The sequence below is a fragment of the Nyctereutes procyonoides genome, unplaced genomic scaffold (genome assembly GCF_905146905.1).
Source record: "Nyctereutes procyonoides isolate TBG_1078 unplaced genomic scaffold, NYPRO_anot_genome, whole genome shotgun sequence".
NCBI lineage: Eukaryota > Metazoa > Chordata > Mammalia > Carnivora > Canidae > Nyctereutes > Nyctereutes procyonoides.
The window spans coordinates 71,722,541-71,742,621 of record NW_026575142.1 but is presented as its reverse complement, the minus strand read 5'-3'; the positions used below and the strand labels follow the sequence as shown (position 1 = coordinate 71,742,621).

Here is a 20,081-nt window from a genome sequence, read left to right as displayed (position 1 = left end):
TCTGGAATTTGTCCATAGACTTCCTCGGTGTGAAAACTAGAGGAGCCCTCTCAGATATCTAACTCAGCATCCTCATTTTACAGATGAGGAACTGAGGCCCTGGACTAGCACAGAGGTCCCCTCAGACTCAGTCCAGGACTCTATATTACGTCATGCTGCCTGATGTTTGTTTATGGAAGTCAGCAACAGCACCTATGGGGTGAGCTTTTTTTTTTTTTTTTTTTTTTTTAATGAACACAAAGTGATTTGCTACTCTCACTAACTGCTGTTCATCATTCCTGTGTCACTCATTCTTTTCGTTTTTATGCACACCTCTCTCAATCCATAATACAGCCTAGTTACTCGTATAACTGTATTTTGTTGCTATTTGTACTTGGCATCCAAATCATTATTTATAAGGGTTAAACTCTTAGTAGGGCTTCTTACAGTAGTAAGAAAGCCACTGTAGCTTTCCCAGGCACTATAGCAGTAGTTGGTTAAAATTTATGGCAAGATGATTTTGTAGAGTTTTATTTATTTTTTATTTATTTTTTAATTTCTTTATGATAGTCACAGAGAGAGAGAGAGAGAGAGAGGCAGAGACACAGGCAGAGGGAGAAGCAGGCTCCATGCACCGGGAGCCCGACGTGGGACTCGATCCTGGGTCTCCAGGATCACGCCCCGGGCCAAAGGCAGGCGCCAAACCACTGCGCCACCCAGGGATCCCGATTTTGTAGAGTTTTAAATTTAGATTTAAAAAATGAATTAGAAGTATGTACAAGAGTGTGGATATGACATCTAAGAGCACATGTGATACTAGTTAGGAGAGCAGTTTTTTGTGAAATAATAAAATGCCAAGAAATATTAGCTACTAGTGTGACATAATTGTGGTAACAGTAGCTTATCCTGTGAGCTCATGGATTTAAATAAGCATATATACATTTTAGATTTTTGAGTTATTTTTTGTATTGATGTTCAGATTCTCCCATTTTTTGCCTAGTGAGATGTCCTTTAGACAAGACTCTGCTAATTTTAGGTAGCTTTCTTGTTCTCTGGTGTAAGACACTACATGGTTTAAGATATAACATGGTTTTCTTTTTCTTTCTTTCTTTTTTTTTTTTTTAAGATTTTATTTATTCATGAGAGAGACAGAGACACAGGCAGAGGGAGAAGCAAGCTCCCTGCAGGGAGCCTGATGTGGGACTGGATCCTGGAAGTTCAGGATCACGCCCTGAGCTGAACGCAGACCCTCGACCACTGAGCCACTCAGGGGCCCCTATAACATGGTTTTCAAGGGTAACTCAAGGACTTTCAGGTTCTCATAGTTTATGATTTACATGTCTCTATAGGAACAAAGTATCCTTTCCACTTCCCTTTCCGTTTTATTTTGGATTTTTATGAACTCTGTCCACCATTACTTTTGCTTTTGTGCAAGAGTTGAAAAAAACAGTCTTTTAGCTTAATGAAAATTAACATATTTCTCTTGTATATTCACTTTTTAAATCTGTTGTCTTACGTCACCAAAACAACCATGATGTCAACATTTACAGTTTTAAGGTAAACTAAAACACTAATGCTCAAATATGAATGCTGGATAAATTTTTTGGATTGGACAGCATAGCACCATCATCACATTCACCTCACACAGATACTTTACATCACTTCCATATTATATATTGTAAAGTTTTTGGAATTCCTTGACTATTTAACTATTTATTAGCTGTTTTAAATGGTCCCTACCCACCCACCTGCCAGATAATTGGGTTTCAGGTGGACGAAATCAGAGGTCCAGAAATGTCTTGTGACAATAGTTTTCCTGGAAACATATCTGTGGGAAGAAGGGTTGTGGATTTTTTTTTTTTATCAACACATAAGTAAGTGTGAGTGGATTATATTTTTCATGCTAGGATTCGAGTGCCATATTTTATGACGCGAAGTTTTTTTAAAAAAAATGCATTTGAATGGCCACTGTGTGTTGGGTGTTAGATGTATATAGACTATCTTTCAAATATTTACAATTTGTAGTTGGAAAAACAAATAGGAGTAGTAAGAGGTAATATGATGACAGCATTAGCACTTAAATTATAATTGGTTTTTCATACATTCCTACCTACCTGTGAGGTGTGTGGGTTAATTTTATTCCTATTTTACAGAACAAGAAACTGGGCTCAGGAGCTTGATTTAATGCCCAAAATTCAAAAGCAGTAGCATTTGAAAGCAGACATCAACATTCTGATTTCTAGCCTAATAATCTTTTGCTACTGCAGTTTTCAGAAGAGTAAGAAAACAACAGAACACTTGTGACGTTGGTATCTGAATAGGCTTAAGGAGATGACATTTGAAGAACAGAAGGATTTCAGCACTTGTAGTTGGGACAAAGAGCTAAATAAAACGCAGGGGTTTTAGAATGATGCACCTGATTATAGGTACCTGGAGTAGAGTACATTCAAGGGATAGTGGATGGCTAGATGCCTCGAGATCCTAGAATGGGAAACCTAAGTGCCTGGCTAATCTGTTACGAAGGGGCAGTGAATATATACACTAATGTGTACAATATAATCAGTTACATTTTATGCCTCAGTGTCAGAAGATAATAGGAAGAGCCTAGGAGACCCTGAGCTGTTGTAGTAATGGAGATGGCAGGTGTCGCAGAAAGAAGGGCCTGGCTGAGGGTGGAGCTGTGCGCTGGGAGGGGATAGACTGTAAGGTTGCGGGTGAGGGTGAGAGGAGGCTACAGCCAGGTTTCAAGTGTGGTGGGTGGCAGAATCAGTGGTACTTCTGGGCAAAAGGAGAAACAGATTGGAGAGTATAGGTAGGACATAAATCGCCTCAGATGATACTGAATGATGAGATTCCGAAAAGGCGTATCAATAGATGCGAGCGTCGGTCAGCTGGAATTGGATTCCTCTCCTAGAGTGGGAAGGACCGGGCTGTGTGGGGTGGCACATGGCGGGGGCGGTGGTGGTCTCCTGATCCTTCCGAGAGGCTGAGGTCCTCAGTGGGAGAGCAGGCAGGGTCGGAGGGCTGAAGAGAGGTTGCCTGTAAGCACAGGTTAGGGCAGGAAGAGCAACTAGTGAAAGCAGGGGAGACGGCCCAGTCGGAAAGCCAACGGTTAGAAGGTCAAAGACTGTTCTGATTCTCTTGTTAAGTGTTGAAAAATGGCCGGAAGTGGAAATCAGGGAGTATGAAGACCCATTGGATTCGGCGGTGATTAGTAATAAAAGGGTTTTAAGTTCAAAACGTCAAAAGTAGAACTCTAACAAAATTTCTTTTCTTTTATACATTATACTTACATGTGTAAATGTGATTATTTACCTTTTTACGCAGACTATAAAGGTAAATAATCACAGTTTTTCCCTCCCCCAGTAGTTTATTATTTTTAATGATTGTATATTATACGGTATTATGAATATACCACAATCTTATTTTGGTGCTCCTTTTTTAATGGACATTCACTTTATTTATTTATGCCACTAAAAAGCAATGTTCTTAAAATACGTGTCCCCAGCAACTTCATGTTTTATATCTCTAAGTTGTAGGGGACTTGTATTTGTTGACTGACCATTTTAATAACAAAGTCATTCTTCTTACTCAGCCTAATATTTTTACTTGCAATAGAGGTTGACAGATTGTTTTTCAAAAGATTTCTTCACATCTCTACTTGAAATATAGGGAAATAACTTTTCCTCACTTTTCTGTCTGAAATAGGCCTTCTAGATCTTTTAATTATTTACCCACTTTAGTGAGTGTAATTTCACTCCTCCTTGTCACATTGATGTGTGTTTCCTTGGTAAGCTAGTAAATCTTTATGGACTCAGGTATAGCTGTCTTTTCTTGTATAGTTTTTGAGTTTCTAGTCTTGGTTTAGAAGATTTTTTTCTCCTTTCTAGATTGGACATGTAGCCTCAATATTTTAAGATACATATGTGAAATATGTGTGTGTATGTACATGCATACACGCATTTCTTTAAAATATCCGGTTACTAAATCTAGCTGGTATTTATTTTTTCTATGGTAAAACACATGTGCCCACTTTATTTCCTTTCAGATGGGCAGTCACTTGTTGCAACATCAGTATATAATGATTCATCCTTTTCCTTTGCTCACAAGATCTTTGTGTCTTTCAATAGAATACTGTGTTTAGTTGTGTAAATTTGGTAAATATTTAGTAGTCTTTTTGCTTTTGTAAATGGAATATCTATTTTCTTGTCTGTATTTATAGGTGCTTATTACTGGAGCAGAGAAAAGCTATTGTTTTTGTTCGCCTCTGCGTTAAATTCCCTAAGGAAAGGCTAGTAATTTTGCTAATGATATGGTCGTATATGGTAGTATGTCATAGGAGACCCAACAGATTCCAGGATACAGTTTTCTCTCTTGTATCTTGTTTTACTGCTTCTTCAGAAAGTTAGCATAAAGTAATAGGATGAATAAAGATAAAGATTTTGGTGTAAACAGAAAGTCAAGGAAGTACTGGTAACTTTTACCAAAGAAATGAGTCACCTGAGATTGAGGGGCATTGGTGAGATGGGCTCTTTGAGGGAAGTTAAAATTCTTTTATAATCCCTGATAGAAAATTTGATAAGGAAGTTCAAGATATAGTAAAATGATTGCCAAGTGGCTCAGAGGGGCAAAGTGTTGTTAGCTACCATTATGGTTTGGGGTTTACATAAGTGACAGGTCTCGAGTGGGAATTGGCAAGACTGTTTGAGCTCAATGTCAGGATTATAGCACTTGTGGTTGAAGTGTCAGATTAGTAGATTCGCACCAAAATGGAAGGAGAATAGATATGGTCCGGGAGGTATGATGATAGATTAGGATACTGAGAAGTAGGAGTAATTTGAGATGACCATGGAAAACCTGTTCAGTTAGAAACTGAGTAGATCAAAGATTTAAGGAGTTTACAGTAAAAGTGTGTGACAGGTTTGAGATAAAGATAGTGAAGTTTTTTAATTTTGTGGCTTGATGCACAAGTCATGGTTTGCATGACCTGAGAAACTTGTTAAAATATACATGCCTGAGCTGTACCTCTGACTTGCTGAAACTTAAGACTTTTCAGGGTTATCGTGACGTTTATGACATTACTTTGAAAAAGTTGCCATGGGTGAGCTTGATAAACCATAGTAAGCAAGGACCACTGTGGGCTAGAGATGAGTGTGGAGGGCCTTTTTCCTTTCTCATATTCAGTGTTTGGCCAAAAAGAAATGGAGATACAAGTTATCGAAATCGTTGCAGGTAAGGAAGACCAAATTGGGAATGGATGAGAAGAAACATTGAATGGTTGTCATTGAAGATTATCTTTCTCGTCTTTTAAAATACTACTGACTAATAGAAAGAAAGCTTTATTCGGTTTGCAACAAGTAGTAATTGAGTGCCTTTTGTGAATCGGGCTGTATTCCAGGCACAAGTATAGTAGTGAATAACAAGGATCAAGTATCTGCTGTCATGTAGCTTGAATTTTTTTTTTTAATGAGCATTGTCATTCATGGACTATTTGTTGAGTCACCAGTGTTTAAAAAATGTCACCTCTACCACACATTGGATGATCTGGTGTATATTTTTTCTTTAGAGTAGTGATCTATATAAACAAAATAAATTAATTTTGAAACGAATGCTTTCATTTATTGCTGTTATTTCTGACTACTTTTGTTTTTAAGCATTGCCCTGAAAGTCCTTTATCACTAATAATATAAGCAGGGACCCCCCCCCCCCAAAAGGGTGAACCCATTTCCACTACATAATGGGAAAGAGGGAACATTCTTTTAGTTTCTAAGTCTTTTTTTTTTTTTTAAGATTTTATTTACTTATTCATGAGAGACACACACAGAGAGAGAGAGAGAGAGAGAGAGAGAGGCAGAGACACAGGCAGAGGGAGAAGCAGGCTCCATGCAGGGAGCCCGACTTGGGACTCGATCCCGGGTCCCCAGGATCAGGCCCTTGGCCGAAGGCGGCGCTAAACCGCACCACTCAGGCTGCCCAGTTTCTAACAGTCTTGGGCTTCAGCACAGTATGCTTTTTAAATGTAGAACCAGATGAAAGGGAAATAATTTCATACTCCTACCTGCTGGCCATGAGTAGATTTTTATAAGATAATCCATTGAATCTGATCAGGTAAGGAGACACAGAAGAGATGAGTGGAAGTCTTCCTTTGTTTCATCTTCTTGATTTCACCTAACCCAAATCTCCATAGAAGGTGTGGAAATGATAGCAGATGCTTTGTATTAATCTCTGTTTTGCATAGGCACTGTTTCAGTGGATTCAGGTTTGTATGATGTTCATACCTAGAGCCATAGCCATCCCTTTCAGTTTTTTAAATCAGGGTTTTGTTTTTGTTTTTGTGTTTTTAAAGAAGACAATGATTATTTACATGTAATTCTTTTGAGATTTTAATTTGGGCAGCCTGTAAGAGCAAGGAAAAAATTCTCTCATTCCCTTCTCTAAATTCTGTGATTCTGATAGGTTTTATCAGCAGTTAATTTTATATCAGCAGACCCCCCTGCCCCCCAAAATACTACTTCCCTCCTGATTTGTATTGTACTTATTGTAATTTATATTTTGAGCTTTAAGGTATGTAGAGCATCTATAAAAGGCTGAGTGAGACACCTTGTAGTAGAGTGAAAATAGGTGTAACTTGGGGAACAGTTTTAGTCGTAAAAATGCATATAACTCAATTGAAATGCTTTCTTTTTTTTTTTAATTGTATAGTTGGCACACAGTGTTACATTACTTTCAGTTGTACAGCAGTGATTCAGATGCTTACTGCTTCTAATTTAATGTGTATTCATTTCACTATAATATTTTATATGTAATATTCTTATTATAACATGACTCTTATTATAACATTAGGTATTTTAATTGAGGTCAGAAGTTCTTGAGGTCCATGGCCCAAGCAGAACTTCACATATTTTTTAAAGAATATGTCTTTGCTTTTTTTTTTTTTTGAGAGGAGAGAGAAGTGCGAGTGACAAGCTCACGTTTGCGCGTGCAGGAGAGCGCACCCCTGGGTGTGGGGGGCAGAGGGAGAAGCTGACTCCCCGCTGGGCAGGGCGCCCGGCCCTGGCCGCCACCCTGGGCTTGAGCTGAGGCCGTCGCTTAACTGACTGAGCCACCCAGCCGCCCAGAAGAGTATTTCTTTCTCCTTTCGTTTGTTTTAGAAAACTGTGCAAGAAAATCCTGTAGGGGGAAAAATGGAGGATTAGTTACATAATTGAGATTAAAAACAAAGCTTAATTACCATGTGGTAATCAAGGGATTTTGCTGTTCTAATAAGAAAGCTTTACTACTAATTTCTTGATATTTTGGAGTAAGTCGAACTGATTCTGAAGTTGATGTCCATGAGTGTAAAGAGGTTCCTGTTTTCTCTCTAAACGCTTTCCCTCTCTAAGAAAGAGGTGATAGCGCGAGCAAAGAAGAAAAACACGCGCGTTGCTCGGCCTTAGAGTTTTGTTTCTTTAAAACTACTTACTTGAGCACCTAGTATATGTTTGCGTCGTGTTGAAGGAAGAAGGCTTGCATCTACCTTGCATTATGTCTACATGAACGCAAACTCATCTTTTCTGGAGCTACTTCCGGAACAGAGTCTGGCCCAGGACTTTATATTCAAATGAGGATCTTAATCTTTAAACAAAGTAAGGATTAGAAGACTACTAGGCTACAGGTTGGGCATGAAGTGACAGTCATCATATTGTCTCTGTACGCTGCCCTCATTGTTACAGTTGTCCCTACCTTTCCCGTTAATATAGAGAAAAGGTTAGGCTTCATGCATTACAGTGGTCCACAAAAGATACAAGCCTTACGAGAAACTGGAAGGGAATTAAATTTTTTCTTTGTCTCCCAAATGACCTTTTCAGATGGTTAGTTTTAATCAGAATCCAAATAAGGTCGACATACTGCTGTTGGTTGGCTAAATTTAGGTCTCTAACACTTTTCGGTGTAAGAAAGTGATTCATTTGTTGAACTTCCTGTCATCCTTGTGGTATTGCTAACATATTTCACCGTTGCCCTGTATTTCCATAAAGTGGTAGTTAGAGACCTGATTAAATTCCTTTAATATTTTGATCATGAGTTCTTCTTTTTTTCTTCCATTTGCATCACACCCTGGTTATCTCACTTCCAGTGATGTTGATATTGAGTATTTGGTTCAGTTGTTAGCCCAATCTACCCATGACACCATTGCACAGAGTTTTCCCTGGTGGACTTAGCACCATTCATGATTGTTGCTTAGATTCATTATTTTCTTAGGGATAGGAAATGATTATTTTCTAATTATACCATTGTTTTTGCATTGATTGGCTGGAATTCTGTAAATGACTGATCCTAATCCAGTATTGTGATATTCTGAAATACAACTTGCGTGGGAAAGGCAGGGTATGTGCCTGAATGTTTTAGTTGTCAATTTTTAGAGTAATGAATTGGTGGTACTCTTGTAATCTGTCAAGGTGACCAGTGATGTGGATTTTATTTTTAATTTTTATAATCTCTTTTTGAGATGATTTAATCCACTGTGTTTCTGTCTCCCTAGACATGACAGGAGTGGTCTTTGGTAGTCTCGTTGCTTTTTTTTGCCTGACGAGATGTTTCAGGCTTCCTGCTATAGCCCAGAAGTTGGCCAACCACAAGGTTGCTGTTAGGAGATCCCTGGGTGGCTCAGTGGTTTAGCGCCTGCCTTCGGCCCAGGGCGTGATACTGGGGTCCCGGGATCGAGTCCTGCTTTGGGCTCCCGGCATGGAGCCTGCTTCTCCCTCTGCCTGTGTCCCTGCCCCCCTCCCCCTATGTCTATCATGAATAAGTAAATAAAATCATTTTTAAAATAAAACAAGGTTGCTGTTAACTGCTTGTAGGCCTTTTTAGGACTAGGAAATGTATATTTTTAGTAAGAAAAACAAATCATGAGTTCCTAGTTATATTTTAATTCATATGTATAAAATTATAGGGTTTTAAAGCTGGATTTGTATAGTGTGAATTTACTGACAAAATATCAGTGTATTATAAACATTAGAATAATTGTAGTTTTTTGTATTCAGTTCCAACAAATAGGAGTTTTGTAATAAAAGTAAAATGATCAAACGTATTTGCCATCAAGAAAAATTGTTCTCTAGAATAATGTGACACATTCAGCTTCTCACTTCTTAAACTCCCTGGCATATTGCCGTCCGTCCTCCACATGTAGCCAGCTTGTACAGTACTGTATCATGAAGAGGAGACAAAGCAATTTTTACTGCTTCTGTATTTGTGTATATTTTTTTCCTTTCTGAAATTTTTGGTTTAAAGACTACTGAAAGCAGTTAAAGCTTCTTTGCAGTTCTTTTGCCCCTTAGGGTTCTTTCGCCCCTTAGGGATATGTGCCGTCAAAATATTGCTTTAAAGTATATTAGTTTTCTATATGACTACAAATGACTTCATTAGTTTTAAACATATTTAATTTCTGTGTATCTTAAATGTAGATCATGTTGGCCGTGCCTTCGTTGTGTTTCTTCTCACCTTGGGATCAGGCTCTTGGAGCAGGCCCAGTCTATAGGGCGCGCTCCCTCCGGCGAGAGAAAAGAGCCAGAGGCTGGCCGATTCCTTTGAAGCTGTGCCTGGGAGGGGCACGGACCACGTCTGCTCAGCTTCCACTGGCCAAAGCACGTCACGTGGCCACGTTCCAAGTTGTTGGGGTAGGATGAATAACTCAATTGTAGGAAAAGTGAAGAGGGATTTGACTTTGAACAGTAATACAGCCACCCACAAAGCGTCACTTAAATTGGTCCCTGTGTGTTGATGCCATCCTAGTCACCATAATTAGCATTGTTTTGAATTCTGTTTTAAAGGGATCATCTTTGACAGGCATGCTAAGGAGATAACTGATACCTGAAGGTCAGGGAGAAAAGCTTTCATTGACCTTTCCCTGCACCTGCCATCTACACTTCTGGAGGGGTGAAATGATGCCGTCTGTGTTTACTAGTTCTGGGCTTTCTCAGCTTAATGACTGTTAGGGCTTGAATTGTGTCATCCAAAATTCTCGCTGAGGTCCAAACTCCAGTATGACTGGTGTCCTTATAAATGACATTTGAACACAGACACAGAGGGAAACCAGTGTGAAGAGTCATAGGGAGACATGGTGGGTGGCTGGGGTGATGCATCCGTAAGCCAAGGAAGCTCGGAGGAAGGCCAGGAACACACCCTTCCTTCGCACCTTCAGGGGCATTGTCCTGCCAACGCCCTGGTTTTGCACCTCTGGGTTCCAGAACTATGAGGCAATACATATTTGTTGTAAGTCACCTAGTTTGTGGTGCTTTGTTAATGGAAGGCTCTTTTGTTGATGTCCTGAGACTCAGTTTTTAATGCGGGGTGGTGTTTCCCTCTTCACCAACAAATGATCCTCAGTCACCAGTAGGGCATACCGCAGGTTAAGGGTTCAGTCCTGAAAGATTTGCCCCTGCTCCCTTAGGACGTCACCTGTGCTCCTGCCCAACAGGCTTTAGTAGATCAGGGGTTTCTGTGGCGTCGTCTTTGGGTTGCATTAATTTGCTAGAGCAGCACGTAGAACTCAAAACGTTTTACATACTCGATCACTGGTTAGTATGAAAGGTTATAACTTAGGGACGGCCAGATGGAGAAACACACGGGGCAGCACGTGGGGCAGGTGCACGGAGCTTCTGTGGCCTCTCCACGCGTGCCCTGCTCCCCCAGCCTCCGTGTGTTCACCCGCCTGGAAGTTCTCGGATCTCTGTCCTGTTGGGTTCTTATGAGGAAGGCCTCATGGCACGGACACAATCAAATCATTGGTGACTGATTCAAGTTCCAGGCCCGCTCCCTTCCCCAGAACTGGGGGGGTGTGGAACTGAGAAGTCCCAACCCTCTAATCACAAGGGTGGTTCTCCTGGCAGCCAGCCCCCACCTTAGGTGTGGTCCCAAAGTCACCTCATCAACATAACGAAACACCTTTGTCACTCTCCACACTTGTGAAGTTCCAAGGATTCGGGGAGCTGTGAGTCAGGAACCTGAGACGAAGGCCAAATACGTAGAAATAACATCTGGTCATCTGAATGACCAGAATGTATGTATGCTTTTCGTGTAGATTCCAATATCGAAAGCTAATACAGTGACAGTTGACAGTGCAGTGAGGCCTGACTGTAAGAGTGTGGGAGGGAATATGAGCTATAACTGTAGGTTGTTGTGCTGGACAGGACTGTATTGCCAGACGAAAGCATTTTGGACTTCGCTTGAAAGACTGTCTTGAAATAGAAGTTTGGCAGCCAGGGTAAGAAGAAACTAGCTTGAGGGTAGTTTATTTTTTTAATCTTTACTGTTTAATTATGGAGTCGTCTGGCTGCCAAGGGGATACAAGGAGATGAGTCCTGTGTAGTCCTCCTGTAGAGGACCTTCACATCTGTTGTGCTTTCAAGTCCTGAAAAGGTGCAGCGTGCTGGAGTTTGAGGTCTCGGAGCTGGAGTTCTGCATTTAGCCGGAGAGCAGTAAGTTTTGTAGTTGATGCGTTAGGGTTTTAAAAGTTAGGTGTGATGGATTGAATTATATTCCCCAAAAGATATGCTGAATTTGTAACACAACCTGGTACCTGTGGCTGTGACCTTATATGGAAACAAGGTCTTTGCAGATGTAATTGAGCCCAGGCCGTTGGGGAGGGTCCTATTCCAGCGTGACTGGCGTCTGTCTGAGAAGGAAGTTTGGACACAGTGAAAAGTGCCACATGAGGACACAGAGACAGAGGGAAGAGAGCCCTGTGGAGACGGAGGCAGAGACTGGGGTTATGTTGCCACAAACCAAGGAACTCTTAGGGGTCCCAGAAGCTGGAGGAGGCAAAGACGAGTCCCCCTCCCAAAGGCTTTGGTGGGAGCGTAGCCCTGCCATCACTGCCTGCACTTCAGACTTCAGCCTCCAGAGATGAGACACTTTCCTGTTTTAAGGCATCTAGTTTGTGGTGCTTTGTGATGGCAGCTCTGGGAAACTAGTACAGAGGACGTAAGGATTTTGAAAAGAACTTTGTGATTTAGAGAGCTCTTTCTCTTAAGTTACCACATTTGTCAGATTATCAGAATGCTTTCCGTTGGGTCAGTAGGAGGTTCCCAGACTTTGCTATGCATTGTATTTACCTGAGAATCTTTAAAAAAAAAAAAAAACTAGTATCTGGCTCCCCCCCTCTAGAAATTCTGGTATCATTAGTGTGGATGTGACATGGGTGTCAGGATTGTTCAAAGCTCCCCGTATAGGGATCCCTGGGTGGCGCAGCGGTTTGGCGCCTGCCTTTGGCCCAGGGCGCGATCCTGGAGACCCGGGATCGAATCCCACGTCAGGCTCCTGGTGCATGGAGCCTGCTTCTCCCTCTGCCTGTGTCTCTGCCTCTCTCTCTCTCTGTATGACTATCGTAAATAAATAAAAAAAAAAATTAAAAAAAAAAAAAAGCATAAAAAAAAAAAAGCTCCCCGTATAGCTTAATGTACAGCATTTTGAAGAACAGCAGGGAACCTTGTAGCTCAGACGTTCCCCCAGCCCTCCCTGCACATACAGTTTTGTGTTCATTTAGCTTTTATTAGCCTGTAGGTGATTTGCTCCCCTTCACCTCCCCATCCCCTGCTAAATGCATTTGTGCCTTGGTCTATTATGATTATTTTTAAATGGGTATATTTTGTTCTTTGTTCTTGCCAGCCTGGCTAGACCTGTGATTATATTCATCTTTATATATAAAAGAGTATTTGTAAAGTTGCTATATCTACTTGTATTAAAACCAAATTTTAGGAATTTCTAAGTCATGCACGTCTGTATTTGAAAGTTGAACTATATTAGTATTACACAAGTTGCAGATAAATGAAAAACTACTTATTTGTATGCAGATAGACTTGGATTTCATGAAGTATCCAAATAATTACTGACCATTCTTCTACAAGATTGTATTAGGAATGATAAATTGAAGGCCATGAAATCATCCACCTTCTCAAACACTGCTTTCTTGTTTTTGTGTCTCCCACTTTATATCACTTATTTCACACTGTTCAGTCACAAAGTAAGTAAGATTGAACATCTGTGGATGTATTGTAGGCTAGTAATTTCTTTGTGGGAAGTTTTCAATTACCAAGTTTTTTTGTCTTTTGTTTGGCCATGTACTAGCCTAAAAATAATAGAGTAGTCTCCTCTTTATTTCTGTATTTCTTTAGTTTCTGTTTCCATGGTTTGTTACCTGTGGTCATCCGTGGTCCAGAAGCCACATGGTCCTTCTGAGTGTTGTCAGAAGGTCTTTGGTAGCCTCACGCTATGTCACAATGTGTCACTCGCTTAACTTCATCTCATGGCATAGACATTTGATCATCTCACATCATGGCTAGAAGAAAGGGGGAGAATGCTGCAGTAAGGTATTTGTGGAGAGAGAGAGAGAGACTGCATTGACGTAACTCTTATTAGTATGGCATATGGTTAGAATTGTTCTATTTTATTACTAGTTGTTCATTCTTTACTGTGCTTGATTTAGTTAGACTCGATCATAAGTATGTAGGCATGGGAAAGCAGAGTCTCTATAGGGTTCTTCTCTGCTGTTTCAGGCATCCATGAGGGGTCTTAGAATGCATCCCCCTTGGGTAAGGGGGGGACTTAAACAGTTCATTGTACATCATCTGAATCGGCCACTTCGTAAAACTGTAGTTGACATGAGACATCAAACACCATGGAATTGATAAGTACATTTTTTTTCTTTTCGAAGTCACTTGATATATATTATTCAAATTTGAGAAACTTGAATTAAGGAGACATATTTATGCTTTTTCTGTATATAAGTCCTTGGAAAGCAGAGCATTAAGCCATTATTAATCATTAACATTTCGTTGTGTCAGATTGTAAAGCTTGTCATCTACCTGGCTTCAAGTGATAAACTGTATTGGTTGGTGGTGAGGGTTGAAGAATTAACATAGAAAACCTAGAGTACATACTGTTTGAGGAGGGCAATGGCTCAGTTGGTTTTAGAGTGTAGGGGTCAGAGGTGGGGCTCAGGGGAAGGCGGAAGAAGTTGTCCAGCAGAGAGAGTCATCGGTCGAGTAGTGGTGAGTATTGGTGTGCTCAGCAGAGGGACCAGTCTAGGACAAAGAGATGAGAGGAGATTTCAGAGTGAGCTGTTTTACCTAACCTGCCTAGGTCTAGGTTTCTCCACCTGGCAAAAGGGTAACTGTGGCATGTGTTACAAAGACTTCAAAAAGAAGGGAAGCTCTATGATCTTAGGCTTTGAATTTCTTTCGATGTATTCACAGTAATTATTGATACAGTTCAGAGTAACAAGAGTGTGGACTCCTTATTTGACATTATTAAACATAGATGTGTCTCTGCTCCCTAGATTTCCTCTCTTCCCTACATTTCCTGTTTTTTTTTTTTTTCTTTTGTGTACTCAGAATGCAGAGGAACAGGTGTGTGGAAATTGTACCCAGGCATAACCTGGAAATCTGACCGTAAGGAATTTCACATTTGTTGCTCAGCTAGCCACCTCTTTATTTCTTGTATTGCTAACAGATTGAGTATATGATTGGAAGGGTTCTGTAAGTGCCAAAGTTTTACATGATTTGTTTCCATGTATATGGAGGCTGCCATTACTACAGTCTTGAATGTATTTCTTTTGGGAAATAAAGGCTATAAAACAGACCAGTTTCATTACAGAGGTGTAGTCTCAGAAAATGTGTACGTTTTACTCCTCCATATTTTATTTAGTAGATTCCATATGTTTTAGCAAAGGTAGAACTTTTGCATGAGGGCGTTCATGGCTTCTTAAGTACCTTTTTTGTTTATTAGTTGTAGATTTGCTGGATACCTGTGTATATTCCAACATGGACATAACAGAAATCAAAGAAGGTTTACGTCATGTTACAGTCTGAACAATATTCATGGCTTAAAAGGTCTTTTTTCCAAAAAAGATTAGCACTAATATTGCCAAAAAGGGATCCATTTTTATAATAGCAGGTATACATTCTTCATTTAAGTTTAGTTGTATTAATGACTCCAAAGAACTTTTGTTTATGTGTTACAGCTGTCAGTGTTTGCTGCACTAGAAGTTAAAACTATGAAATTTTATGTTACTAATGCATTTTAACCTAACAAACCCACTTATAACATGTTAACACAAACAACATGTTTTATGAAAAATGAGTATTTTCCAAGAATTTCCAAAAACTTTTTATAAGAAGAATGACATTCATCTACGTTTTTGCAAGTTTCCATTAATCCCTGGCTTACATACTTGCTTCTGCAGTCACATGTTGGGATATGTTCTTATAGTTGAAATCTAGGGAAAAAAAAATCTGACCTTACAGTGATGTGTAATTGCTATATACATTTTCAAATCAAAATGAAATTTTATTTTTCAAATGAATTTTAATATTTTCTTTGATATTACCAAATCTCAAGTGCATAGTTTAACGATTAGTTGCAGTGCAAGATCTGAAATTGCATCCACAGATTTTTTTTGTATTATTACATTAAAATCCACTGGTCTCTCTTGAACTTAGAAGAGATTGTTTCCTCATGCGTAATTTTGTGCTGGTCTTTGTGAAGATATTTGTTTACTGAGTTGTGTAGACCTTCCATATGTTCATTATGCAGTATAAACAGTCACAGTTATTAACATCACCCCTGATTTCATCAAAGTTTTGAATATTGGGAAGCTCTTAAGCTCATGGTGGCTGATAAATTTTCCAAATCCTAATTTTCTCTTAAAAGCTTAGGTTTTATTCTTGCCAACAAATATTGCTAGTTGTTTTCTTTAAAGTGACAGTTTCACTTTGTTTATTTGCAAGAAAATGTCTGCCAAATTCTCGGTCTGAAAAGCCATACTTTGTGAGTTGTTCTTTGAAGTAAAAATGGTGTTCCATGAAAAAAGTAGCTAGTTCAGCTTGCAATTCAAATAATTGCACAGCGCTTTTCTTTGAGACAACCATCGTTTTCGTGTGCAGCAGAAGTGCTTTATGTGTATTTAATTTTGTTATACAGGATATTAAACATGTGCATTTGAGAGTTAAGGTTTTAATAAAATTAAGCATTTTGCTGCTTTCATGGAAATTCTTCAGTGAAGGATTTTTGTGGATTTTTTTTGTTTTCTTGAGTGCATGATAGTGAAGAATATAAAGACTGCTAATAAAGTAAGATGTAACTGTCTTGATTTGCATTAGGGTGTGAGCTGTTTTATCCATTATTGCTTGTAACATCAGTGTGTAAGTCAGTTCTGTGAAAAAGGCAAGTAATGTGTTAGTACTTTAAAAATCATTTTGGCCTGTGGACCCCTTAAGTCCTGGGAACCCTGGGAACCTCACTTTGAAATTTAATTTGTATTACTAAATAAAAAGCCAGTCAAACTTTGTTATGGTCAGGACAAAGAAAACAAATCTGATTTTTAGTTTAGAGCACTTTGAACAGCATTAGCATTGAAGTACATTTATAATGAAATGGAAAGAAATATTTTTTAATAAGATGGTACTAAAACTCTGTCTCTGCAGTGAGTCTGTAGCCTGACTGGGTCAAGTACCTACAAAGGGTGGACACTGCAGGGCCTCACTGTGGTTATGGAGTGAGGCACTTGATTCGTTCCTATGTGGGTTTTTTGTTGTTGTTGTTGTTTGGTTGGTTTAAAAAAAAAGAAAAATCTTACAGGACAGTACTGCCAGCTGTTTTCTTTCACCCTTTGAATTGACCTCAGACACTTTCATGGTGGATTTCCCCCAGTTTTCAGGAAAACTTCAAAGCCTACCTCAATTCATGTCTGTCGTCAATTTCTATTCCCATTTCCTTTTGCCTTTTGTCTTCCCAGGTTTACTGGTAGCTGGCTTGTGGGGGGGTGTGTTTGTACACGACAGGTGTGTACAGTCTGTTACCTGAGTATTAAACTTGATTTAAGTTGTCTTCACTTGAATAAGCATTTACTGCCTATTGGGATGAATATTGGTCTCATCCCCCCCCCCATACTTGAACATGTGATATTAATCTAAATACATTTTTTGCTAAGAGAATAATCTGCACATTTTTATTTGTGTTCTTCCAGAAAATTTACCAAATATAGCCAGTCCATGGACACTTGTTTTGATTCACGTAGGACTCAGTAGTCTTGGTTTGTCTACTTAGTCCTCCCCCCCACCTTTTAAGAACCAAAGAATAGCTTAGTCCTTGTCCGATAAACTGTTTCATAAATATTATACATAGTATTTATTTATAATTCTGAATGCATTATACCTAGTACCTTCTTCTCTTTATTTGACATTAATATCTCAGTTTTAAGCAAAATTTCCATCCGTTCATGTGATTGTCCTTTTAAAGTTTAGCTATGTTCCAGTCTTTCATGTCCTTATTGCATGTCTGTTCCAAAGCTAGAATAGTAAGTTTTAATCAAAAAATTTTGATACCCTTCTTATACTCTTTACCATTCAAAAAAAAAAAAAAAAAAAAAAACCAGAGCTTTTCTTGCAAGTGGGAGAGGACTATCTTCCTGATTTTCATTTTCATACCTGACTTTCATTTCTAGGCTTTTCTTTCTCAGACTGACAGTGATTTGCCTTAAGTCCTATGACTGATTACTGCTCAAAAATTGAAAGAGATGTATCAAAAATATGGCCTGTTGGGGTGCCTGGCTTAGATCAGTCAGTAGGGTGTGAGACTGGATATCAGGGTTGTGAGTTCAAGCCCTACATTGTGGGTGTACAGATTACTTAAAAATCTGCTTAAAAATGGCCTTTTTTTTTTCTGTTCCCTTACTGTTTAAATTTCTTGTCCTCTTCATTTCTCTGTCAGTATACCATGGCTATAATTTTTTTAATCATTCATGTATTTATTGAGTCCATCCTTCAGTCGGGTAGTTTCATATTTTAAAGGGATGTTAGAAGACATCTGTACAAACCACTTCTCTTTTATGTGTGTGGCAAGTTTAAGTCCACATCGATGAACTGTGAGGCAGGCAGTTCATCAGAGTCCTTTTGGGTATAAAAAGAAATGGGCCTGTGGTTAATGTCAGTTTAACTTAAATCAGGGTTGACTCATCACACAGTGGATGCTAGTTTACTGTTCTCTGCCTAGAGAGCTTTGCTGAGACTTAATATTGCTTAATTAGGATTCAAAATTAGTGTTCCCTATTGTCAAATCAATGGCAAATGTTCTATTAAAAAGAATGTTCTATAAAAACCACCCTATGTTTTGTACAAACCACAAGATGTTGTGGGTTGTACAAAAATGGTGATGGGCTGGATTCGACACACAGGTAGTAGTTTTCAGACCTTGGTGTAGATAGTAGCTGAAATAAATGATTGGCATTAGAAGTCTCAATTACTAACGAATAATTGGTTTGGGTATACCATTTACCTATGTCTTTTATATGTCAGTGTTATAGAAGATAGATGGTCCTAATAAACATCATGAATTATACTCAAATTTTTCTTAATGAGTTTTCTTTTTCCCAAATGCCTGGATAGGTCCATCTAAGATCCGACAGTCTTTAAAAATCTATTAAAAATGCTTTATTAAAAATCACTGTGTAATCTGATAACTCTCTGCTGATCTGTAAGATCCTTGCGTAATATCCTACATACTTGTACTGACTCTAGTCATGGAAATTTAGAAGTAAAAGAGACCATCTAATGTTTCCTCATTTTTTAGATGAGGAAACAGGCCTAGAAGATTCAAATCTTTTATCTAAAATTATATAGGTTATCTGAGATCTTATTTCTGTGTCATGTTATCTTGAATTTTTATCTGAGAGCTTGGGATTCCAGTGAAACCAAGAAAAAAGAAAGGTGATTTAGGAGTTTACCCCTTCTAAGTTATTATTACCATACTTTAAGGCTCATCAACTTTGGAAACTTCAGTGAACATTAATCTGATAACAAAATGAAAGCAAGAAGAACCAGAAGAAAAAAATGTTCATAGCACAAAAATTGCCTATAACTATTAAAAGAAGAAGAAATTAGCCTTTACACTCTTAGAAAAATTACTGGAAGATGCTTATGTGTCAAAATTAGAAGGTAAAATGCCATCACCTGCTAATTTCCCTTCACAAACCATCTTGTTCACCTTTTTAAAAATTTTACGCTGCATTTGGTTCTCTTGAGGATGCTATAGACTTTTTACTGGCACTTTTTATTCAAATTAGTAAAGATACCCTCCCCTCCAAAAAAAAAAAAAAAAAGCTTACATAAAACAAGTGAAATATAGAGCTTATTTTAAAAGGTTGTTTTCTCCTTTTTTGGTGAGAATGCAAATTGGCACAGCTACTGTGGAAAACAGTGTGAAGTTTCCTCAAAAATAAATTAAAAAATAGGAATACCATATGATCCAGTAATTCCAGTATGGACGTTTTGCTCAAAGAAAACAAAAACGCTAATTTGAAAAGATATATGCCCACCTCCTACATTTATTCCAGCATTATTTACAATAGCCAAGGTATGGAAGCAGCATGTTGACAGATGGATGGATAAAGAAGAAGTGGTAAAGTATCAGCCATTAAAAAAAAGAGACCTTGCTGTTTGCAACCACATGGGTGGACAGAGAGGGTATAATGCTAAGTGAAATAGGTCAGAGAAAGACAGCATCTGATTCCATTCATATGTAGAATTTAAGAACAAAACAGATGAGCAAGCAAAGACAAACAGGTTCTTTTTTTTTTTTTTAAGATTTATTTACTTATTTATTTTAGAGAGTGTGAGTGCAAGCACGCAGGGGGAGGGGCAGGGGGAGAGAGAGAATAGAATCCCAAGCAGACTCCCTGCTGAGCTGGAGCCCCACATGGTCTCCATCTCATGACCCTGAGACCATGACCTGAGCCAAAATCGAGTCAGATGCTTAAGGGACTGAGCCAGCCAGGTGCCCCAAACAAAGGGATTCTTAAATACAGAGAACAAAGTGGTGGTTATAAGAGGGGAGGTGGGTGGGGGGGGGATGGGTAAAGTAGGTGATGGGGGTACAGTTATGGTGATGAGCCCTAAGTAATGTTCCGAAGTGTTGGACAATATTGTACACCTGACACTAATATAACTCTGTATGTTAATTTGTACGTAAGTGTGTAAAAGGTTATTTTCTCCTTTTTAATAGTTGAATAACAATTATCTCATGAGATTGGGTCTTTGAAAATATAGTTTAAACTTAATCCTAATGTGAAGAGA

The 20,081-nt window shown here is 38.8% G+C and overlaps 1 protein-coding gene across 15 annotated transcripts in view; it reads left to right on the top strand.

Annotated features, from left to right (window-relative positions):
- The window catches only part of TBL1XR1 (TBL1X/Y related 1), a 164,249-nt gene that overhangs the window by 97,139 nt on the left and 47,029 nt on the right, over window positions 1-20,081 (top strand). The window contains exon 1 of one of the 15 annotated variants that reach the window (XM_055308047.1): window positions 182-199. The exons of 12 other annotated variants lie outside the window; for them this stretch is intronic. The gene's annotated coding sequence lies outside the window, so the exon portion shown is untranslated. Of the gene's footprint in view, window positions 1-181; window positions 200-9,614; window positions 9,633-10,996; window positions 11,015-20,081 lie in introns of those variants that run through there. 2 more of the 15 variants (XM_055308046.1, XM_055308049.1) reach the window with 2 other exon arrangements.